Here is a 26,670-nt window from a genome sequence, read left to right as displayed (position 1 = left end):
AGAAGATCACCTCTAATAGTAATTCTCAAACTTGGCTGCACATTGGAGTTTCCTGTGAAGCTTTCCATAAATGTTAGTGCCAACAAATATTCTAATTTAATTACTTTGCTAGAAATGACCTACACATCCTGGTTTTTTTCCTTTATTGTACATTTGTTTGAAAGCCACCCAGGTGATGCTAATGTGCAGTCAAGTTTGTAAACCACTGACTTAGAGATGTAGCTTAATTGACTGTCTTCTCTGGTGACTAGTCCAATGTTTCACCATGGGACAGCCCTTCGGTATACAATGCTGGCTTTATAGAGGTCTCTGCTTCCACTTGTATGACTCATGTACTATCCCGGGAAGATCCCAAAATGTCATACACATTAGAGATTTAAATTTATTCTAATACTTTTGGCAGAAAATCACAAGCAAAAATACTACTAAAAATAGTTTTCCCAAGTTGTTAATACTACTGCGGTTCCTAGAACTGTGGAGTGACGTTTTTACAACTTAAGCTGCAAGGAATTCCCAACAGTAAAAGGAACTCTCAATGTTTACCTAAAAACTAACAAAAAATTGAAAAAATCCACCATAAGCAACAGCCAGCGATAAAGGGAAGAATTAGAAATCCAAGATTTCAAGACAACTGAACAATAATCTGAAGAAACATAGACATTATCTTTATAATGATTAAAACCATAGAAAGAAAGGAGAACTTTAATAACTTTCAACCATTGGTGGAGGCTTATTTTGTACCAGACTCTGCAGGTACATGCTATGGACATGGTTTTACTGATTGCTTGGAAAGTGAAAACAAGCAAAAACTAGAGGATATGTATATAAAGGAACTGATTTTTAAAGAGATACTGAATATGTTCATACAGCAGAGGAAAATAACACAGGAAGAGAATAGTTGAACTTTTGAATGAACAGGGGATGCTAGAGAAAGAAAGGATTTAAGTTAGGCTTATTGTTATTTACTAATTAACCCCCAAATTCTTTCCTCTGTCTATGGTCACTAGGCTGTGCTAGCTAATTTTATTTGTCAACTTGACTAGGTGAAGGAGCACAGATTATTTGGTCAAACATCAGTTTAGATGTTTCTGTTAGGTGATTTTAAAGGAAAAGTTTTGAGTTTCTCACCATTATGTATGATATTAATTGTAGGTTTTTTGGAGACGTTCTTTATCAAGTTGAGAAAGTTATCCTTCATTCTTAGTTTACTAAGAGTTTTTATTATGAATATTGTTGGATTTTGTTAAATGCTTTTTCTGCTTCTGCTGATAATCACCACGAGATTTTTCTCTGTTAGCCTATTTGATGTGATAGGTAACATTAATTAATTCCCATTTGTTCAAGTCTCTGATTCTTTTTAATGGAGCTGCAGTATCTCATATAAAGACTTGACTAGTTGCATTAGTTCCAACTCCGGTTAAAGTAATTTGAAAGAAATTTATGTTAGGAGAAATTAGTAAAGCAGTTTTTCAAAAGTTTTTGATTCTAAACTTAAACTCTGTTCTAAGATGAGGTGATGGATAATTTTCTCATTGTATATCTAAGCACAAGAATTATTAAATGTCACAGAAATGTCAAAAGAATACTAGAATGGAAGGCTATATTGATTTATTAAATGTTTTAAAATGGCAATAATGTAGAGAGTTAAATATACACAGGCTGAAAAAATAAGATGACAAAGTTTTTAAATCATGCTCTCGCTGTGGAAGTACTTCAACACACCCCCACACATACTATGACTCCTATAGATACAGCATCTTTTGAAAACCATTAGCAAGAAGTAGAAATCAGTGACTAGGCCACTGTATTAAACATACTTCTATATACAAGGATTCAATCTGAAGAACCACTTACACTGTAATTAAATAAATTTTTCTAAATCTCAATTTCTTCATCTATAAAATTAGAATGATAATAATATTTGATCTTTCTTACAAAACTGTTGTGAAGTTCAACTGCTATGATTCTGCATGATAATCTATAGATAAGGTTAAATACCATCCAAATGTAATATCATGCATTGAACATTGCTATGTCTGTGAATATATGTGTTTATATACACACAATTATTAAATTATGTAGATTATAGTAATATCAGTACTATATTTAAATGATTGTCCACCTAAGATTTTCTAGGGCAAGCTTCCTATGAAACATTCTGATCGAGTATTATATTTCAGGTCAAATCATGGATATTTTTGTGTTGTTGTTTTTGGTTTTTACATCACAGATACTTTTGTTATTGACAAATTTTCTACATATTCTGAAGATTCTTTGTGGTGTCACAGTCAATTTTTCATATGACCAATTAAAACAGATTAGTAACACCTTAAATTCCTTCCTCAACTTCAAAAACCTATATTCTTATGTTGAGCTCTGAACTGGGCAAGCACATATATGGTCTACTTAATGAGTTTTTAGTAGTGGAAAATTATTTCCAAAGCTCCACTCTTCTATTTGAGTATTTTTATTTTTACTTTCTTTTGTATGTGTATTATGTTTACTTACTATTGATTTTTTTGAATCTCTGGAAAGTACAACTTGCTAATTCAGTCATTTAAAGTCCAGCGTCAATTTTTACATATTTGATGCTTTCCACTTCCCTGAAATGTAATGGATTTTCAAAATATTTGTTTATTATGCTAAGGAGAAGGACATTTGACTACACATTTGGCCCTGCTTATTTCATCATATTTGAAATATAGCCAAGTTTCTATCATCAGCATCATCTTTAATTTGAGGTTAAATATGAACATATTCTTTTAAACATACAATCCTTACATAGCTAGAAGTGTTGGCATAAATTCCAATAAATATGAGGTCAAAATGCAAGGAAGATTGTAATTGAAAACATTCTGTTCATGGATATGACTGATAGTACAGGAGGAGCATTTCACACAAGAGTGTCCAATCTTTTGGCTTCCCTGGGCCACATTGGAAGAAGAAGAAATGTCTTGGGCCACACATAAAATATACTAACACTAACGATTGCTAACGAGCTACACACACACACACATACACACACAAATCTTATAATGTTTTTAAAAGCTTACAAATTTGTGTTGGGCCGCATTCAAAGCCATCTTGGGTCACATGCAGCTCATGGGTCACAGGTTGGACAAGCTTGATGTAACAGATATTTATTGTTAAAAGAAATCAGGATAATAAATGAAATCGGTGAGTGAGTGAGAAGGACAGAAAAGGCAAAGTTTCCACACAGGATGAGGATGAAATTTGCAGTGCCCTAACTACAAGAGCAAATGTCATGTCCCCGTCCTCACAAACAGGTTAAGGTAACATTTTCAGCATCTACTTGCTGAGATGGAATGGACTTTCCGGGGTTATCATACACAAATCTTGTTGCTAAAGCAATTTAGGAATGAAAAACATAATAGAGTTTACCCTAGGGGAGCTGCTATTTAGTAAGAAAAGGTGCTTAAACAGTGCTGAATTCTGGAGAGCTAATGAGCACTCTGAGGAGTGGATTTCCTTAGGGGAGTTTGCCAGATCAATTCATTAATTGTGTATCATTTTGAAAATTTACACCAGAATAGGAGTAATTATATGTTTCTCTTTTTTAAGACCCACTACTGGGACATAACAGTGCACCTGAGAATTGCATTCAACTTTGATGTGAAAGCAATATGTTAGTGAACATGGCAGAAAAACAATTTGTAGATATGCAGGACAACTTGCAAAATGAACATTTACATTAAAGAGAAGAGCCATTTGTGAAGTCTGAAGGCTGTAAGTTCAGAAGCCACTCCTCGTGTTCATCTCTGCCCTTGAACATGTCAACTGAGGTAAACTCTCTGCATAGTGGTATCATTGGCAATGTTAATAGACTGAGGTACTAAATGGCCATGAATGAGATTTAAATGATATATTACCAGGTATCCTCAGCTTGTGGGTATATTACCTATTTTTAAATGAAGTAGGGTAGATTCACATTACTCACTTGCACTGAGATATTCTAATTTGAGTGAGAGAAGCAAAGATAGAGTTTCAGTTAGTCAGAAATATGACGTAGCTTTGGATAGGATCATCAAAAGCACAAGAGACACTGGAACAACAATTGTAATGTTTTTAGTGACACTGCCATACGTTTGAGTATTCCACTTCAGACCAGGTAGAATTTTTTACCATTCCTTGAGAAACTTTCATTCCTGAAAACCTTCCCTAGAACTGAATGTCCTTTGCGATAATACTTCTGCTACCTTGCAAATTTTAATTATCATCTTTCACTACGCCTACATAATAAGATATCTCTACACCACTCTGTGCACAGAACGACTTCCTACTCAAATATGAGTGTCCCATCATTGGCTCTATTACACTAGTATTGTTATTGTTTATTGTATTTATCTCTTACAAAGCTACCGCCTCCTTGAATTTTGGACTTTGCTAACCCATCTCGAGATCCCCAAAGTTATTGGTGGGCCTTTGTATATGACCAGTAAGAAGAAGAATGTATATTAAGTAAAGGTTTAGTTTTGTTGATTTTATCAAATATCAGAATCAACAAAATCAATTTTTCCAAATAATTTTATATTGGGTCATAGTATTTGAGTAATTTTGCTCATCATGTTTGAATCTTTCAGTTACTTTATGGAAGGAGTTGCTAAAATGATAATTTATTTGTAGCTTGTACAATAGCCAGTTTCTGCCTCTGGAGAATATTAAATAGGGGACCTACGCAATTGCCTGGCTGATCCTGAAATCTGACCTTGATCATCCAGGGTCACTGTTGGGCTTCATAATGTCATTCGCGATTGTGCTTCACAATGTCAAAGTAACAAGTCTCAGGTCCCATTTTGACAACAGTTCTCTTAAGTTCAAGAATTTGGCACAATCTCTCACCAGCCTCATTTACTTGCAGGTGGGTCTTCTCCCCACCCCTACTCCCCACAAAGTGAACAGAAACTGCCATGATATATGTAATAAAGTGAAATATGTTATCAAACTAATATTAACATTAGTCATGTGGCATTTAATTTAGTCAGAAATAATAACTCATGTAAATGTAGCATGGTAAATAGAAAATTTATATGTATCTAAATGGGCACTAATAAAAACTATGAACTTATGTATTTGTTATTTCATTGCCTCTGTTTGAATGACGGGGAAGCTGAGCAGAGGATTTAAGACTATTTTATGAAGCCTGACTTCAGTAACCAGCCAAGCGTACCATATATTACCCCACGTATGAAGCCTTTAGTGAGTGATTTTTCCTCCCTAATAATAATTTATTTATGGTGTTGTTGTAAAGGATTAAAAGAGACAGTGCACTTAATGGGTTTTTGCAGCAGGTATAATAAATACTGTTATTCAGTCTGATTTTATATATAATTTTAAAATAACACATAATCTAAATTAAGTTCTTACTATGTTCCAGGTAGGGGACTAAGTTGTTAGCTTTCATTATTTCATTTAATCCTTACAATATACTATTATTATTTCGCTTTTTCAGATACTCCACTGAGAGTTACAGATGTTTTGTGAGTTGCTTAACGTCCCTCAGCTACGGAATGATTGATATTCTAATTCGAATCTGGATTCTCTGATTCAACTCCCAAATACTTAACAACTGAACTATAATTATATGATTAAATATTATGCTCCTTTAAAGATGTTCAATTTATTTCAACCTTCTTCCTTAAATAGACAGAACATTCACAAGCAAATTTTCCTTAATCAATTAATAACTCATTAATTACTGTCCATTCATGCTCCCTCAAGTTATTGTCTGTGTTTCCTTAATCCATCTCCAATTGTATTTAAAACAAATGATAATATAAATAAGAATTTTGAATCATCAACTCAATATTTATTAACAGAATAATCTGATATATTGAGAGATTTTATAAGAAATTAACAAGTGTGTTTACTCAAAACTCCTGTAATAGAATTAAAGTGATATGTATTTGAAAACAAATACTCAGAGTGGGAAATAAACATAGAAATGCCATCATGAAGGTAAAAAGAATCCTCAAGTGGTAGTAATTTGTGATGCAAGGGGCACTAATGTTGGAGTTAGTGGCCTCAATCTCTTTTAATTACTTTTGCTGTGACCCTGGGCTTAACATTCACTGTCATAGAGGGCAGTCCTGGTCTCATCATCTGTAAAATTTAGATAATGGTGCCCTATTCATATTGCAAGGTGAATTTTTAAAAATACGTACATGAACTGTTTCAAGTCTCTTCCCTTTACAATTGCTATTTTACTCTTTTTGGAAGTGTTCAACATATATGTGCGTATACATACACACGTATATATATATACACACATACATATATATATGAAGTTCTCTTTAGTAATCATATATTAGGGTTGAATGTCCTATTCTGAATTTTCCATTGAATCCTAACTTATCTTTGTATTACACAAAAACTTACATTAGACTACACGGAGAGATTGCCAAAATACCAAGGGCTAGCCAACTTCCTAATTTCTGGAAGTATTTGGGGAGCAAATAAGGGATATGATGAACTAGCTCTATTGGTCCTCTTATAGCTAGATGAGAAATAACTGTTTAAATATATGGTATCAGTGTGTGTGTGTGTGTGTGTGTGTGTGTGTGTGTGTACATGTGTGTTTAAGCAGAGTTTGAGTTGCTGAATCATACACATACAATAATATTGATCTTATACAGAAAGTAAAATGTCATCAAGTATAAGTGCTAATAATATGACAAGCAGCAAAACAATAAATGTTCAGAAAATAAAAACAAAAAAGAACAAAAAGTAGAGACACACACAAACAATAAGATCCGACTTTGTTTCAAAATCTGTGGTTAAAAAAAAATATATAAAGCACATCTTCATTTTCTTAACACATATGGAGCAAAAAATTATGACTCATACTCTTACTTCAAAGAGGGCCATTGAGTGAGGACTATTGTCTAGGATCTATTTAATGTGACAGGGGAAAAAATTGGGAAGAGATATCTCAGTGCAGAAGATGCCTGAAAAGATTTGTATCTCTTTAAAAGCGATTTCCTTTAGCTCCCACTTTGATGGATATATGAGAACTCATTCTAAATTATACTGTCAAAGTATATAAATTTTCTAGTATTTCTTAGAATAATTTCAAATGTCACATCTATTTATAGTTATTCCATTGTTGTAGGTAGGAGGATGTTGCATAATAGGAAAAGAAATAATACAAGTGTAGATAAGGAGATTTAAGCAAAGGTATGCTTCTCCTGTAAAACATTCTCAGAATTATAAGGAGTTAACTATCTGTACATTTATCAAATGACTGTAAACTCCATAAAAGCAAGATATCTGTGGTTTTATTTGTATATTTATAATGTCTAACTCTGTGTATGGCACACCCAATTTACTAAATAAATGAGTATTTTATTAAGAGAGTAGCTGAGTGTATAATTGAGCTAATAAATGAATATAGTGTGGGAATAGTAAAGTGGACAAACTAAGCTTATACAAAAGAAGAAGTTATAATTGCAAAGCAGTGTTAAATAAAATAGACCGGATGATGGAAAACTAGATTTTTTGCTGTCTTGAAGCCAGGCAAAGGGATTTCAGTTTGATTTGGTGGGGAGAGAGAGCCAAAAGAGAGCATGGCAAGAATGAATTGAGGGACAAAAGTGGAAATTATTAACAAAGACCAACTTGGGGTATTTAACTGATTCCAATATTTTCTTCTCACAATTATTTTTGTAGCCTTCATTGATTTCACTAGAGGAGAGGAGATAAGAGGAGAGGAGAGGAAAGGAGAGCAGAGGAGAGGATAGGATAGGAGAGGAAAGGAGAGCAGAGGAGAGGATAGGATAGGAGAGGATAGGAGAGGAGAGGAGAGGATAGGATAGGAGAGGATAGGAGAGGAGAGGAGAGGAGTGGAGTGGAGTGGAGTGGAGTGGAGTGGAGTGGAATAGAATAGAATAGAATAGAATAGAATAGAATAGAATAGAATAGAATAGAATAGAATAGAATAATGGAAAAAATAAGAAGCTGAGATGAGGCTTATCTGATTAATGATAAGAGGACAAGAAGAGGAACAGGTGGCACAAAAGACTAGAAATCTACAACTGATAGCCTGTGATGCCCAAATTACGTTTGCACTGCTACAGCTGACACTGGAGAATAGCCCACTGTGTCAGGGGTCCCAAAGACCACCCTCAGGTTAGATGATATCCTAGAATTATTATACTTGTATTTACTGCCTATGAGAGGAAAAGAATGCAGATGAAAATGAGCAAAAGGAAAAAGTGCGTGCGGCAAAGTCTGCAGGAAACCAGTTGTAAGTGTCCCCTTCCAGTGGAGTCACATAGATCACATTTAATTCTCCCAGCAATAATGTGTGACAACACATGGAAAATGTTTTCAACCTAGGAAGCTCTCCCTAGTCTAGACGTCCAGGATTTTTACTGAGGGTCAGCCCTGTAGGCATGAAGCACCAGTGAAACTGACCTCAGTTACTCAAGCTCAGGAACACCAAAGAAAAAGCAGGTGCTTACCATGTATCATATTGTTAGTAAAAACTATCTGGAAATACTGGATACTGTGGTTCAAAGCCTTAGGCTTGCAGAAGCACTCATTGAATAAAAAATTTCAGGGGCTCAGTTTGCAGGAGTTAGTCAAAAGCCAGCCCTGAAAACAGGCCTTTTTTGGGATATGCAGTTTGAGCAACCCAGGTCTGCAGAGTTAACATTTCCTGTGTATTCACATTTTTAAACTGTCCAAAATTCTTGTTGAACATAATTGTGTGTACAAACCAAAAGAAAGAAGAGAAAAAAGACAGAAAAGATCCAGTTCACCCAACCTCTGTTTTAGAAGCAAAGTGTAGGCAATCAGGATTAAGAAGCCAATACTATGCCAAAAACAGCAAATAATTCCAAGTAATTGCCTCCAGCTTTGCAAATAAAAGGAAAAATAATTTAGCAAAATTCAGTTCAAATTTCATTTAAATGACAATGCAAGGCATCTAATGTATACTTGGTACTATCCTTTATGTGTTCAGTCTTTCCCTCAATCATAACAAAACAGGAGTTATAAAGTATTACTGCAGCTTCAGTGGATGCTGTATTTATAACAGCCTAGGCCAATGGCAGAAGGTGCATTAAGAAAAGAAGACGGTAAATATACTATTGTTTTTAAGCATTTTAAAGTCATTCCAACCTACTAATGTCCCTAAGCATTTTAATGCCATCTCAGATTTCCCTCTGCTACTTCGGTTAAAATCAAAATGCATAATCCAGTAGAAAACACTCCATTTATTTTCTAATATATCATTATGGAAATACAGATTTATATAAGGTCTGCTTCATGAATATGTCCAAAGAGTGCCTGTAATTTGTGAAGTCATAGGTAATTGATATGATTCTTCCTTAAGAAGTTTGAGAAAAATTAAAATTTAAGAATATCTTGGAGGCTAAAATACAACTGTAGCTCCCACGTGGTCATCTAAACATATCCAGGGCCATATATGCTATTACACCACCTTATTATATAGGCTTAGCGATGTTCCATCTGGTGAAACTGGTGGTATGGCACATGCAGCAGCCTATGTTGGCAACTCACAATCATTTATACTAACATTTTTCTACCTAGGAAAGTAATGGTGTTTTTGTTACATTCTTGCTCTGATAGCATCATATGAAAAAATTCCATAGGCCAAGCACCATGGCTTTCATGTAGAATCCCAGCAGTTTGGAAGTGCCAGATGGGAGGATTACTTGGGTCCAGGATTTTGAGACCAGTCTAGGCAATACAGTGAGACACACTCTTTACCAAAAAAAAAAAAAAAAAAAAAAAAATAGCCAATGTTGTGGCACATGCCTGTAGTCCCAGCTATTCAGGAAGGGTTCACTTGAGCTCAGGCGTTTGAGGCTGCAGTGAGCTATGATTGCACCACTGCACCCCAGCGTGGGCAACAGAGTGAGATTCTCTTTCAAAAAAAGAAAAAGAAAGCAATTATAAGTAAAAATGTAATTACCTACAGAGCATCTAATTAAGGATTATTGAAAAACACATCTTGCCCCAAATCATCTCTTTCACTGGGGCGGTATTCTGCCTTAAATTGCCCTGTATTGATCCACTGACTTCCAGCTATTCCCCCTTTTATAATCTGAATAGGAATCTGTAATTTGGTATTCCTTAGTGTATAAGGTACAATGGTTTTACTTTTTGTTAATTTCTCTGAGTGGTTATGAACATGGTGGCAAGTTATAAAATGTCAACAATATCAGCATAGGTTCTTGGTTTATCACATTAAGTACAACAAGAAATTAAGAAAAAGATGTGTCAAGATCCTTGGCTCTAACTTATAAAGTAACCTACTTTCTACAAAGATTTTCACCAACCTATTTCTCCAACGTCTAGTCTTTGTTTTCTTATTGGGCAAAGAGAAGTGCAGGATTTACGAGGCTGATGCCGAAGCAAATTCAAATATAATGCCCACCTTTCCGTTTTTGATGTTAGTTCAAAATACAAGAAAACTTAAGGGCAAACTCTAACAGGAGGCCACATAAGATAGGCACTGCAATTTTCTACCATTCTCCTGTCTCTCTGCGTTGAGATCAATCACTGATAGTAGAGAGGCCTCGTTTATGAAGAACACTTTAGAAATGAAACCTCGGAATGTTTATATGAAGTCAAATGATAAGTGAGACTAGCCTCTGGTTTCACTCTTTAAATTAAAACAGATAATTTGAGGAAGTTTGATAATACTTCATGATTTCTGAAAATGTACCTAATTACCATTTTTACATTTTTTAAAAAAATATGCTTTATGGATGTTAGTTTTGCATTGCATGCCTTCATTTAATAAAATTTTATTTTTTAATTAAAAGATAAAGGCAAAAAGAGGTTTTTTACATAAACATGACTATGACTGGAATGTGGATACTTTATATATGAACTAACATAAATAAGGTGCTTCTTGTCACTTGCTGGCCTCCCTGTATTATTTACCTAAAGCCAAATGTCATCTGAAATTACAGCCCACCAATACTACCTGCTTCAACTACCACTGTCATTTCTTGAGCACTACTATATACTAGCACTTCAGTAAGTGCTCGTATTGTCTTGTTTAATACTTAGAACTATCTATGATGAGCATATTATCACTATACTGAGAAAACTAGAATTCAGTAGAGCTAATAAAAATGCTCAAAGTCATTTAAAGAGCAAGATTGTAGAAGAGGACTCTCCAGTACGCATTTTGCCCCCACTCAAAAAAGTCACATCAGCTTGAACAACTACTATCCACACAGGAAAATACCTTCACAAGAAGTGTGAGATTACAGCACTTGGGTGTAGCACAGAAATAAGAGAAGATGCATAGAGAAGTATAGGAAGAACACTTTCAACATTATCCTTGTTACCCTCCCCAAACTCCAAGTGGCACAGCTCAGAGAGAAGATACTCTCTGCTTGGGGATGGAGAGGAAATTGAGCACCAGGCTTTGCCTCATATCCCAACACTGGGCCTATGCCACACCCCAGACTTCAGACTGGTATCCACAGAGCCTCCAAGCCTGCCCCACCACCAGAACTGATCTCAATCCCCCTGGCTTTGGACTCACCCGTATGCCAGGCCAACTCTTACAGACTTAGATTCCAAGCTCTTTCTCATGACCAGGTTGGCTCCAGTGGACTATCCCAACACCTGGGGTGGGGAGGAAGTGACTAAAGTCATTGCCTAAGATGCGTGAAAGAGAATGGATATAAACTTAAGTATATCTCTAAAGACTGTGCTCTGAACCATTACATAGTTTCTTCTCATGCACTTTACTTGTGTCTTTAACTTTATAATTGCTACATCTAAGTCATAAATTTATAAAGCATAAAGATGACATGGGGATTTCTATTTATGCTCAGCAAATAAAGAAAATGAGGGTCAGAGGACTCAAGTAGCAAACCCAGAAGTATACAATGTGAGAATATTAGGGAAACCATTGCAAGCAACTTCTCCTGATCCCAAGTCCGGGGCTTTCTCATTTGCTCTACCACTCCAGTATACCATGTCCTCTGGTATACAATGCACCCCTCTAAATAAAAGCATCATTCCAATGGAGTTTTCCATTCCCATCTACTTTCCATCCCTGATTGAAGCCAAAATGCCATTGGTCAAAAAATTTCACAAAATACTGTAACAAATGTGGTGTCGGAAGGACCTATTCTTTGTTCTCAAGTTACACAGGTAAAGGAACATATTCAAGAAAATAAAAGTTAATGACTGTTATATTGGGTAAACACCAGGAAATGGTTGTAAAAGCACAGAGAAAAGGATAATTAGGTTTCCATCTGGAAAGAGGTGACATAAGGATTACTCCCACAGACTAAGTACATTCTCTTTAGGAAGAAAGAGTAAAGGGAAATTGAGCAAAGGAAGAATCAGTAAGGTGTAAAATGCTTATAGGTGTAATATATGAATGAAACAATGAGTAGTACAATTTGCTAGGAAAGAGTACAGGAATTTGGAACAATCAAGAAAAAAATATGAAAGTATATATTAGAGAAACTAAATAATTTCTTTCTTGTTGTTACCTCAGTGGATGAGGGTTATAGAATATACAAATATCTCTCAGCTAAGAAAATATTCCACAGTGTTTCACAATTATAGTATGTTGAATTTTCATCAAAATTCAGCAGTTTTGTAAAAGAATGCAAAAATTAAAAGGCAGCTATTGCATTTTCACTTTTTATAATTTCATAAGGTTTGTATTTAGTAATGAACTTGGTGAGTATAGCCCACAAGATTAAAAAATTTGGATTGCCAAGAATATTTTATACACAATAAATAAAATTACCACAGTGATAACAAATATGTTGTGTACTATTACCTGTTAATCAATCCATTAAGGCAAATAGGCAAATAGAGTATTGAGAAAAGGGAAAATAAAGGGACAGGCATTAGGAAAAATGTGTGGTTTAATGGAGGCAAAAGAACGAGAATGGAAAAAAAAATCAGTAATTAGGCATGACCTGGCCCACTAAGGCAGAACTACTATGAAACATTGGCATTTGATATAACTCGTTTTCCAGGTCTAGTTTAAGATATTGATCCCCATATGAACGTGAAAATGGGCATTAATTTCCACCGCGCAGACAGGAAGTGCCAGTAAAAGTACAAATGGAACACATTCCATTTAAATTAAATGAACTCTCACTTTTTAAAAAGTTCTTCACAAAATTAAATAGAACATTTTAAAAATCTTAGTTCATCTACTACCACACTGTCTCCTACCGCGGGCATTACTTGTTATCAGGGAAGTGGGGTGTGTGTGTGCGTGTGTGCAAAGTCTGTTGTATCTAGTTAGCAGTGCTATTTAAATTCAGAAGTATCAGACATAATTTAATAATTTACAGTCCATGTGGAAGACTGTATCATGTATTATTTATGGTAGCAAATGCTCAGGGCCACAACAATACAGGCTATATTTCTCAAGCTCACATTATTGCCTTTTAGGTCACTTCAGAATAAAAAGTTCTTGAGTTGCCACTTAGGAAAGTCACTATTTATACCAGCCATCAGAAGAAACATCACTGATTAATTGCAATGTCTGGAATGAGGTCAATAACACAACTAGCAGGGTCGGGGGCAGAGGGGAGACAGCCAATTATCTCACTAGCAATACTCTTGAGTCATTCACCTTGTCTTTAAGCAGGGCTGATCCTGAGTCCCTAAGAAAAGAAGTCATCTGTCTAGAGGCCAAGAAGCCACCCTTCCCCCTGCAAAAAAAAAAAAAAAAAATCATCTAGTTCACTGAAGCCTGTGAGGGAGGTTCTACAATCACATCTTCATTTGTTGGCGTAAGCAACATAATGAGTGTGGGGTAACACAGAGATACCACTCTCCACTTTAGGATGGAGTTGCTTATTCTCCAAGATTCTGGAGATGTTGGCAGCATAAAAATGTCAGCCAAGTCCCTTTCTGGTAACCGTACTCTACAAATGAAAGCTGACTTGGTGAGGGTTACACCATGTTTATGAGAAGCAGCCTACGTCCACTGATGGATGTAGGAATTAAAAGGTTTGCCTCCCTTGCTTTAAGTAAAGAATTTTGTAGGAGTGTTCCACTCCAGAATTCCCCACAGAACTATTTTGAAGGATTTGTGGTGACTTCATCACAGTTCAACATCCTTCTGCTCTGTCCTACTTCTTTCATTCTCCTACTGTTGTTGATCCCAGAAGCATTCCTTACTTAATCTTTTTTTTTTTCCCCACAAATCTCAGCTTCAGAATTTTCTTAGAGAAATTTACCTTAGACAGGGGATGCCAAAAATTACTGAGAAAGCCTACTTGAAAGCATAAATTTGGAGCTAGATTAACCACCATACTGTAAGCAACAAAAACGCCATCACTGGTAGAATGTGTAACACTGTTAGTGCCTTGCATGTTCTGGCAGTGTAATCATTAAGGTTTCCATTGCACGAAAGTAATACTGGGCATATACACTAATGGGGGCATATTTCAGGTATTTAAGAAATTCTGGGGAAGTAATTGTCATTAGGAAAGTGGAGTTGAATGGTTCTTACTAGGACTTACGATGTATTCGATAAAGAAAAGGCTAAGGGTAGTTAGTCACCAAATAAAAGCTAAGAGTGAAAACTAGAGGGCCTTCTTGGTTGCTTCTACTGAAATTCTCTTTTACTGAAGTTGGTGAGCAGACAAAACACAGAATCAAGCCCAGGATTTAAGAACAATAGTAGCAGCAAAACTATCAAGAGGGTTTAATTCTCAAACTTGGAATGAATGCCTACCTTACTAAAACCAGGGTCCTGATTAGGTAAAAGTGGGACTCAGAGGCATATTATAGGGTTATCTGGGTAAATTCAATTCAAACTATTGAATATTTAGATACTTGTGAAGACTCTAGGCCCATATTAAAGGCCCACTACTCTCTGTTAATTGCTAGAGTGCCTTTCTTGCTTGAAATCAATGTACAGGTTGCTGTCTTGCAAGAAACTATAAACCCCCGTTAGAATTTACCTACACTAACACCCTTCAGTCTGCAAGTTCAATAACTGAAACTAAATTACAAGATAACCAAGCTGGAAAGTGCAGGGTGTACCATAAGTAGGAGATTATACCTAGAATTTGCTGCTGGGCTCAGCCAACATTTACTGTTAGAATTAGGGTTAGATACTGAGGAGACTGGATTACCGGGAGAAGATAAGAGAATACAAAATTTAAAGAAGAAGAGTTTGTGGATATGAGAGTGCTCTCTCTTAATACAGATTTAACATCTTGGCAATGTGCTAGGAAATGAAATTGAGATACTATTTTTGGAAGTTTGAGAAAGGTGATACCCAAACAAAGTGAAATTGAAATGACAAAACTGATATGGTATAAAACGGAAAAAAATGGACATAGGAATGCTGGTATGGATAAACAACATAAGACTGGGAAACTCACCAGTTGAGTATATCCCATGGGAGGGACTAGAGAATACTCATTTTACCCCAATGCTGATAAAAAGTACACATTCATTTCTGAGAAGCTCAGTGGCCATCTTCCACATTCCCATACTGATGGTAAGAAATGCTACTAAAATATTTGGAGCATAATTGGCAATAAAGATGATTGTGAAAAACAGGAAACAAGTGGTAGATAGAAGGCTGACTGATCATAATAGGATTATTTGAGAGGTAACTAAAGAAGACTTGACATAATCTGATAAATATTTGAGAGGTCTATAAAGATTCTTAAAAATACCTGAAGTCCCTAGAAAGTAGTTCTCAACCAGGAAAAAGTTTTCTAAATTGGACAATGTCTAGCAATATGGTTGGCTGTCAATTTGGCAGAATGATGCTGCTGGCATCAGAATGGTAGAGGCCAAAGTTGCTGCTAAGCATCACAAAATACACAGAGTAGCTCCCACAATAAAGAAATATGCAAACAATAATATCCACATATCTGAGGTTAAGAAACCCTGAGGTAGGGATGAAGTGGATAGAATCAAAGAAGTCAAATACAGTTATTCATGAGCTAAAGGCAATCATACACAAACAAGTCAGAATTTCTGAATTAATTTCTGTTTATGGACAGTTTTTCAGATCCAGTACCAATTGACTACAGTAGACAATGAGTATTTGGGGGGAATGATGTTACAATAATTCCCATAGTACTTCCCCAAATGGATCTACTGCTGATATGATTTGACTGTGTCTCCACCCAAATCTCACCTTGAATTGTCATAACCCCCATGTTTAAAGGGTGGGACCAGGTGGAGATAATTGAATCACGGGTGCAGTTTCCCCCATACTGTTCTTGAGGCAGTGAATAAGACTCATGAGCTCTGATGGTTTTGTAAATGGGAGTTTCCCTGCCCAAGCTCTCTTGCTTGCTGCCATGTAAGATGTGACTTTGCTTTTGATTTGCCTTCTGCCATGATTGTGAGGCCTCCCCAGCCATGTGGAACTGTGAGCCCATTAAACCTCTCTCCTTTATAAACTACCCAGTCTTGGGTGTATCCTTATGAGCAGCATTGAGAACAGAATAATCCAATTGTCACTTACTTAGGGAAGGACATATTTGGAAACAGAAATACACAAATATTTTGAGGATAACTGGACACAGAAATTGGACTGATACTCTATTCAGGGTCCAAAATTATCATTGGACTCCCTAATGGGAATAACGTAAGGGAACAGGTAATAAACAAAGTTCTGATGCATGCCGAGGCCTCAGTGTGTCTGCTCTATCCACAAACTTAACTGGCAGTTATTTTTCCATGTACACAAAAGCATATTGAAAATGAACTATAAAAAACTTGGTGGAACTCAAAAATTGGTCACTGTCCCGTATAAGAGCTGCTGTAGAAATGGAAGCTGTGTAACGGCCTCTCTTCATTGCCAGTCAGACAGTAAATCACAAGCAATATTCTATCCTGGAGGGAATAGTGGAAATTATATCTACCTGTAAAGCATAAGGGAAGCTTCTGGCCAAGATGATGTAGGAGAAACTTTCCTTGTGAAGCAAACACAAAATGGAGGGGGGGCGGGGAATGATATGAAACAACAATCTTCAAAACAAGATATATCAAGAAACAAATAAAAGTCTTCCGTGAGATATGGAAAATAAAAGAGAGAGCCCTAAAATTGTCCAAATGCATTGTCCTAAGAGAGTTTCCAGGACACAGCACAAGAAAACAGAATCTAAAAAGAGTCTTGCAGACTCTCTGAGTTGAGAATATGGAAGTGGAATCCAGGGAGACCAAGGAGGATAGACTTTGTAACAGAAAGAAAGAGGAGCATGGAGAGGTTAGTCTAGTGATATTCAGAGAGAGAAGTCCATAGACCTGCAGAGGGTCCTTCTTGAGTATCTGGCAGAATAATGATCAACACGAGGCAGAACTGTGGAGGATGCGCAGAAGCAGAGGCTAGAGAGGCAAGTTTGCCATGAGTGGTGCCAGCAAATCTTGAGGAAGGAGAAGAGGAGTGAAACCCCTGAAGAAACAATATAGAAACTGAAAGAGATAGAGGAGATAGTAATCAAGAAACAGGAGTTTCTGGAGCAGATGATTCAACATGAATCGTTTATTAGCAGCATTGAGAACAGACTATCAGAGAACCATGGTTTCAAGAATAAGAAAGCTGCTCTGCGGGCTTTACAGAGGAAGGAAAGATTGGGACAGCAGCTGGCACAAACTGATGGAACATTATCCCCCCTGGAGTTTCATCATGAAGCCGTTGAGAATGCTACTACCAATGCAAACGTGCTTCGTACCTTGTAGTTAGCTGCCCGAGGCATAAAGAAGGCCTCCCAGGACCTGGACACTGGCAAGGTAGATGAACGGATGGATGACATCACAGACTAGCAGGAGGTGGCCCAGCAGATCTCAGATGCATTTCTTGACCTGTGGGTTTTGGAGAAGATGTGGGTGATTGTGAACTGTTGGAGGAACTAGAGAAGCTGGAGGAAGAATCGACCAAAGAATTGTTAAATATGGGGCAACAAGGAGGAAGTGAACCCCAGTCAAATGGCTAGCATATCCACTACACTATCTGCCTTCCTGGGAGGGTCAGCTCCCCCAAAGCAGATGAAGAAAAAGAAGCACTAAAGCAGTGGCTGTGTGGGAATCCTGATAAGTCTGGGCTGGTGGTGTTGTTCCCCTTTCCCTAAGTGCCAAGTGCTGAACAAAAGGAGCATAACTTTTGGAGGAAATCCTGCTAAGGCTGGTAGTATGACCTTCCCTGAGAAAAGAGTCTGTTGCCTTTTCAGCCCTGGCTCAATTCTGAAGAAGAAACTTGCTGTAGGAGGAGCACCCGAGGTCCCTTCTATTTGAAAGCAGTTGCAATATAAACATACGCATAAAAGAAAATACCTGAGACCTTGGAAAGAGCCACCAGGAAAGATAGAGGGAACAGTATCCAATACTCACATATGGTGCCCATCACCCAGAACTGCAAACTTTATAATCCTTGGGATACTGAATAAACTAATCAGAAGCTTTCTGTCTAAGTAGTAACACAGCTAGTAATGGATTTTAAAAAGTAAACTCAAAAGGATCAAATGTCTTCCAAATAACTATATCCAAAAACAAACCACAATAATATATATAGGAATATAAAAATAGCCATCACCCAAAGACATGAAATTTCAAATTTCTGATATTAAAAGAATGCTAGGCATGCAAAAAGATAGAAAAATATGATACACGAGAAGTAAAAAATTATTATATCAACATCAACCTACAACAGACACAATTGTTCAAATTGGCAGACACTACAAAAGGTAAAATGCATACCTAGAGGAAGACTTTGTGAACTCACTCCTCCCTATCCCTATCTTTAAAAAGAGGGGAAAAAGACAGAAGGAAGTATGTCTAGGACAGTTTCACCTAGATATTAAGGGAGGTACTAGATGTACTAGGTGTCCTGATTGAATCTTTTCATGGTCTCATATATCTATCCTCATAGAAAGAGGCCAGATCCAATATTTCACTTCAGACTTTGTAGGGGTAAAGGGAAACATTTTTTACTTTCTGAAGGTTTGCTAACAAAAGATCAATAGAAAGGTATACAAAGTTTATTAATGTGCACCCATATGCACAGGGGGGTCATACAAAATATTAACTCAAAGAGGAACCAGATATTTGATGTTTAAATATTCTCCTTGTAGGAGAGAAATCCATGAAACTGGGAGGTGGAAGGCAGATTTCATGGTGAGGGGTAGAGTTGCACAAAAACAAAGCTTGTCTTATTGTACAGAGTTCCTCAGGTAATCGTTTGGAGCTTCCCTTAGAATAGATGAAAAGTCTTTCTGGCATAGCGATGACTCCCAGTCTCTTTTCTTCTATGGCTGATCTTTCCTGATTATTCAATAAGATCCTTAGGGAAGGGATTTAAGGCAATTGCATTTATTTTGGAAAGAATCTTTCTTGATCAGATAAGAAAATTTCCAGAGAGAGTCCCTCTCTATCAGGAGAATGAGACAAGTCTGTAGGACCTTGATTCTGAGGCAGTTTCCAAGGCCTCTCAGCTGTCAAAATGCCAGTTATGAGGATATCACTTTCTGAGCCCAAACTGCTTAAATGTAGAAGCGGGACAATCAAATTTATTGGTCTGCTTTGGGTTTTGTCCGCTGATGAATAACTAGTCTAGTAATACAATCTCACTCTATCATTCTTCCCAAATTATTAGCCATTGTAGTCCATATACTTAGCCTGGAATATCTGATGGCAGATTATGTATTTGTAACTATTTTAGACATTTTTAACTCTGCTGTCCAAATGCACACTAATTATAACACAACTTTGTCTAATTCTATATATTTATGTATATTATACATAAACGTGTGTGTGTGTGTGTGTGTGTATCTATATCTCCCACATTACTGTTAGAGTCTGCTTATTAGAACCTTCTGCACGTTCTTGAAATAGAGTGAAATTTGTTTCTTTGTCTAACCTAGAGCTATTAGTGGCTAGCCAGGGTAACACTGGAGGTGGTTTTCATTGGGTATTTTATACTTAAAATTCTTCATAGTTACTGTGGTCTCTGGATTTTAACACATACCTAAATAAGAACACAGTTCTCAAAAAGAAAAGGAACATAAATATAGAAAAAAATGATAAATAATTTTCTGTATTTGGAATCAACTAAATGACACATTTTGCATCCCTGCATTTAGACGTTTTCAGATACCATTAGATTACAGCAGTCTAAAAATGAGAAGCAACTTGCTCAGAAGAAACGTGAGGTTCTGAAGACATAAAATACAAAGAAAAAAGTCATTCTATTGTAGAGTTAAAGAAGTCAAAATTTAACACTTTCATTCTTCAGGTTAGAAAATAATTAAAATGACCAATTGAAAGTAATGCACCCAGCCAACACAGGCTGGAAGTCATCAGTCATTTTCTCAGTCTAGCTAAACTTTATCCTTACCTGTGTAGCTAAACTTTATCCTTACCTTTATCCTTACCTGAGAATAAGGTATCCTTACCTTATTCTCACATGGCTCCCAGCCTTTATTTATTGTATGGACCCTGTAGTGCTTTTCTTCTTTTCTATTAATTATTTTATAATTTCACCAAACTTAAATTCCATTTGAATTTTTACCTCTTCCAATGAGTCATTCACCATCATTTCATCCCAGTCCCATAGTGACTGCTTGTTTCTCTGAATTCCTCTTGGTAGAATTAGGCAATTAACTACTCTCTAGCTGTAATATCTAGCTACATTTATCTCCACGTCTAAGGAAAACTCTTTATCTCGAATTCCTTCCTTAACCTCTCATAGCTAAGATTCTCCAAAATTAAAATTTTAAATGTCAACAAAGGTTACTGATTCATTGATACGATTTTTTTTGGATCTCTTTGTCATTTGCACCCATTTTTAATTTTTAAATTTTCTGCTTCTTTTTCTCTACCTGTAATTATTCAAGGCTCTTCTTCCTTTGGCTGTACCTAAAATGAACATATTCTTGAATAAACCATGCACAAAAAATGAGGATAGTTTATTACTGCAGCATAATTCAGCTTTCCTGACTAGTACAGTAGTTGTGAACATCTCATTCAGTAACGAAGAACATAGGAGTTGACATGTATTGGAGAGACTACAGGGGGGATCTCTAATACCTGCTATTGGAAGAAAAAGCGTAAATCAATTTTTAAACTAACTCTATTTGATTACAAAGTGCACTGGAGTGTAGATGATGTAAGATTGGCTTAAGCAGATCTTTCTCAATTATTGGAAAAACAGTTCCTGCCAATGCTCGGCTTTTAAGATATCTTAATATCAAGGGGCCTAAGCAAATTTGTCATCCACTTCATTAACAAATGAGATGACAATGCCTTTCATCTGCTATGTAGTGACCAAGAACTCTTAAGTATCAATATCCAATAGTATCTTCTCAATTTCACTGACCATTCTTGGCAGAGTGGAATGGGGATGAAATTGCCTGTACACTTTTAAAGGTAAAAGTATAAACAATATTTGGAGAGTAGAAATATGAGAGAAACTAAGGGAAATGTTGTCACACTTTGAAACCTCAAAGCACAGGATAAGTCTGTTCTTTCATGTAACTTTCATCTTTAGGATTTGAGATAATCAAAGGCAATATCAAAGGAATGCTATGGTTTATGTACCAGATTTACCACCTCAGAAGCTATAAAACATCTTTAAGAGGTAGGTAAGATTTTTTTAATGTTTAATTATTTATTGATGCATTGTAATGTAGAAGTTAAGACTTGGGGTTCTGATATCAGACAACCTAGGTTTTAATCTCTGTTTCACTATTTCTGTGCATCTCTGAGCATGTTACTTGGTCAAAATTCATTTGTTTCCTTTGAAAACTAGAATTTAAAAAGGACCTCTGGGTTGGGGTGGAGATTGCACAAGCACATAAACTTACTGGCACACAAAAAATATGCAGGAATTACTTCTGATTATCTATAATTAGCTTACTCCTCCCTCCTTTGGTTTTTCCCTCAGGGGCATAAATTTAAAATCCTTAAGTAGAAACTGTCAATGTTTGAGGCTACTGAGAAAATTGGTAACTGAGGGGGTTACCTTTAAGTCTGTCCCTGGAATTTGTTTTACTCAGAGGCAGAGAGGAAACTGAAGATGTGATGGTATCTACTACATGAGAAGAAAGCAAGCTGAGTATATGTGCACAGAGATGAAACATAATTAAACATTAGGAGCCTATGTAACTCTGAAAAGGGTACTTGGTGTAGTATCCTTAGAAGTTCCAAGTGGTGCCCTGTTGAGCATGTGCCTGTTTCTAGTCCTAGAATTGCAGTACCATGGGGAATGTGTAAATGCTTTAAAAGAACTAAAACTGATGCATGAAGTGATAACGGAAGCAAACTTGTCAAGCTATACTTGATTTTTCATATCAATTTATTTCATTTAAATGCTAGATTTTACTTCTTTTAATTAGCAAATGTCTCAAACCATACCTAATATTTAGGGTTAAATTGAGGTCTTCGTATTTTAAAAAATGTACATAGCTATCAAATCATGTGAACTATAGAGCACTCTAAAGCATTTCTGTCATTTTTTTTTTTTTTATCAAACAAAACTTCAGCTTTGGTATGCAGTATTTGCAAAAATAATGCTTGCATTTTTATGTTAATATACAGCTGGAAGAGAGTACATAGCAATTATTTGATGACTAAAAGGCCCCAAAGCATAACAGTGATGTTTTGAACAATTTAATCCATTAAAAGCTCAGTTAAGCAAATAAAGAAAATACTTTTAACATATGGTTGCAACAAAGGAAAAACTGGTAAACATTTTAGTATAATGGAATATTTTTGAGTAATTTCACCTCTTAAACCAATGTTTTCCAAAAATGGAATGAGAGACATTTAAATCTTCAGAATTCTCATGATTATTAACATTTCATCTAATTTCCATCATATAGTTTTTAAAGTTTTCTACAGTCTTACTTAGCTGACCTTTATATTCATATGATCTTTCACTCTCTGAAGGAGTCTATAAAGGCCGATCCGTCATTATCTTCCAAGTTCAGCAGCCTCATCTTTACTTTCCCATGTGATATGGTTTGGACATGTGTCCCCTCCAAATCTCACGTTGAAATGTGATTCCCAGTATTGGAGGTGGGGCCCGGTCTGAGACGTTTGGGTCATGGGGATGGGTTCCTCATGAATACCTCGGTGCTGTGCTCACTATAGTGAGTGAGTTCTCATGAGATCTGGTTGTATAAAAGCATATGTCACCTCCCCCTTCTCTCTCTTACTCCCACACTCACCATGTGTTATGCGTGCACTCCCTTTGCCTCCTGCCATGGTGGTAAGCTTCCTGAGGTTGCATCAGAAGCCAAGCAGATGCCAACACCAAGCTTTCTGTACAGCGTGCAGAACTGTGAGCCAATTAAATGTCTTTTCTTTATAAATTATCTAGCCAGGTATTTATAGTGATGCAAAGATTGCCTAAGACATCATCTTTCTTTCAGAATTGCCCATGGGATACTCACTGTCTTTTCAAACCCACCTTTTCCTTCCTTGATGTTCAGCTCCACACTCTCTTGTTACTAATGCGTATTTATTAACTTTTGTGTTTCACATACCACCCTAAATACTGAAGCATCACAAAGTCATTGATACTAAACTGCTCACAATCTAGTGGGAGAACATTTTTAAATGAACAATTGAAATAAATTATGATAAGAAGTATATATTAATCACAGCATTTGTATAAAGAAAAGGGTGATTCACTAAACAGAGGTCAAAGTCTGTTGAAGTTATTGAAGTGAAAGCTTGACTGCGTGAGTGATATGCAGTGATTGTGTGGATGGTGGACTATGATTCCCCAGACAGGGGAAGGGAATCTTAGGAAGAGGGATGAAGCTGTGTAAAACCATGAAGGATTGAAACAAATTGGCTATCACATGTAGGAATCGTGTGACATAATGATAATAGATAATGTATTAATTGGTATCCATTCAAAAACAATTCACTGAGGATTTCACCATAGTAACAGTATGAAAAAGGAAACTTATTAGGAAGCATTGTTAGGAGGTAAGTTGGGGTCAGATCCTGAAGGACTGTGCCATGTACTGACATAATAGAGTGCTCAGATTGTCTCCTGTTCTTGGTGAGGTACCAATTTGAGGAGTAATTGTTTTAGGTATATCACTATGCCATTCCATAACAGATGTTAAATGATGGGATAAATAGTTGTTCTACCAAATGAATTAAATAACGCCTCTGACCTACTCTCTCACCGGTAATGCCACTCCCCACCCTTGCTACGTGCCAGATCATTCTAGCAACACACCATCTTGGATGAAGGTTACAATCTGGATTCTCTAGTTACTGTGAACTTTAGAAGAAAAACACCATTTTCATCTACTGTTCTAAGAGCTTCAGTACAACCCACCAATTGCTTTTTGTTTTTTTCTGACTCTTCATAATTGCTATTTTAAAACTTGAATATTCTCTAACAGTCTCTTACTCAAGCACATTCTCTCATTCTCAGAAGACAGAAGTCAACCTTCCTTTCATTTCTTGTAGCGGTGTTGGAGCTTCCCTGAATAATTCCTCTGAACACCCCCTCTCTCCTACCAAGATTAAACTTCATTCTATATTCATAACTATCTTTCCCTTCTTTTCTCAAAGTTCAGAGAAGAGATGTGAGGAAATTTTACCTACTTCTCCTTTGTGATGAAAACATGTTCACTTGTGTTCTTAACTCCTTTCCCCCACTTCCTCTTGGACTTTTCTCTTACGCTTACTTAAGCTGTTTCCTGTATCATGTTGACAACAAATATACATCTCCTTTCTATTCCGTAATACAATGAAGATATTGCATACAATATATGCTCAGTTACACAGCCAATTTAGGATATCTAAAATGATTCCTAAATAATTCTCTATCATGCATCTTTAATCATTTACTAAGTTCAGTAAATGCTATTTCTTTAATAATGCTCTAAAACATCACATCTTAACCCTTCCCAGTGTCTCTACTTATTTGAGACAATTATCACTTTTCCATCAAATTATTACAAAACTCTACAAACTGTTCTTTCTGTCTTTGGTTTGCACCATTTCTTTATCTTAACCTCCAGCAATCTCTTAAAAATTAGAACTCTCTAATGGAGAGTTGGGCAGAGATGACTCATCAGTCCTTTTTACCCAAATGTTCTGAGGCTAAAGTTGAAGAGATGGAAGAGATGGAAGTGAAACTTGAATAAAAAGTGTACATTTTGTTTCGTTTTGTTCACAAATTGCCTTCTTTTAGTGACCTAAAACTTTCTAAACATCTTATATATGATCATCCCAAACCACTTAAATTATTAATATTTGGGGGAGGAGTATTATTTTTTGTTCATTTTTTGTTTTAAATAAGTAAATGAACAAAAGAAAAATTAAAAGTGGCTCTTATGAATTTGGGCCTTAAAAAATAATTAAATTATTTTGAAATGTGTCTGAAATAGTAGCCAGTTTTTACCTGTGAAAAAGAGTTTCAGTGTTTTTTATTCTTGTTTGGTTAATTTTATAATTCTTATGATGCAATGGTTTCTAGGACTATTGCAGATATTTACAAATGAGCATGTACTTGTTTAGTTGTAGATCATACCCCAAGTCTTACAGCTGACAGAATTTTGCGGAAAGCAGCAAGTGTTGTACTTTCTTAAAAAATACTAAAAATGATCAAAATGAGATTTGTAGCCAAAGGGTGGAAAGTACAAAGGACAAGACAAAATGGGCCCAGTATGCCAAAGGGATGAAAAAAGATAACGGTCAGTGTGAATTTACTTGACATTCTTTTGCTAAGTTCTGCAACTAACGAGGGAAGTTAACAGCCAAGCTAGTAATCTCTTTTCCTGGTACAAATGCAAAAAAACCCAAATAAAGTTGCAGATCTAGGCATTTTACTAATCATTTTTTTTAGCTCATTATTTTTGGGGAATTTTAAATAGTGTGTCAAAATAAATGAAATGGGGGCACTGAAATAAAATCATGAAAGCAAAACTTTTAATTTTAAAATAGATTACTGAGGACATTCCAAAAATGAATTAAAATTATATGTGAGCCTGAATTTTTCTCCTTGCTTATTTCCCCCTTCTCTTCTCTCCTGTTCCTTCACAGGCCTCTTCACCAGCTGAGGTCTTTCATTATTCATTATGTCCTATATATATATTTCTGAAACTAATTATCCATAAGTATTTATCTGATTATTTCTAAAAGGAAAAGTAAAATTTCCCTCTGCAAACTCTTCTCTTCCACCCTTCATAGGAGTTACAGTTCTATGTGTATATTTGGTGTGTTCCATATTCTTTCTATGCGTTATTACATATATACATTTATAATTTTTAAGCCACACACTAGTTCCCAATTAGCTTTGTTTTCTTAATTTAAAACAGTTAATTAATAAAAATGAAAAATTAGTTGTGGCATATTCTCACAATAAAATATAATACATTGAATTTTATTGTGAGGCCGTATTATATTTAAATGAATTACTTATTTTCTGATTACACTTTTCAGTTGTTTCTAGTTAATTCTTAATATAAATTCTATTTTAATCTTTATATATATTTAAGACAAATTTTAATAGGTGAAATTGTAGTGTTAAAAAGGGCATATGCATTTAAAATATTGATAAATATTCACAAATTGCCCCCCAAAAATTAAAAAATGCATTATTTTGTTCCCATTGTATGGAAGTGGCTATTTTTCTTTCTTTCTTTTTTTTTTTTTTTTTGGTTATACTTTCAGTTCTAGGGT

The 26,670-nt window shown here is 35.8% G+C and overlaps 1 pseudogene; it reads left to right on the top strand.

Moving 5' to 3' along the window:
* The first annotated feature begins 17,321 nt into the window (after positions 1 to 17,321).
* LOC105536373 lies at positions 17,322 to 17,957 on the top strand (annotated as a pseudogene).
* Positions 17,958 to 26,670: the final 8,713 nt, after the last annotated feature.

The sequence above is a fragment of the Mandrillus leucophaeus genome, unplaced genomic scaffold (assembly GCF_000951045.1).
Source record: "Mandrillus leucophaeus isolate KB7577 unplaced genomic scaffold, Mleu.le_1.0 Scaffold1581, whole genome shotgun sequence".
In the NCBI taxonomy this organism is placed as follows: domain Eukaryota; kingdom Metazoa; phylum Chordata; class Mammalia; order Primates; family Cercopithecidae; genus Mandrillus; species Mandrillus leucophaeus.
Note: the sequence above shows the minus strand (reverse complement) of the source record. Positions and strands in the feature narration are given on the sequence as shown.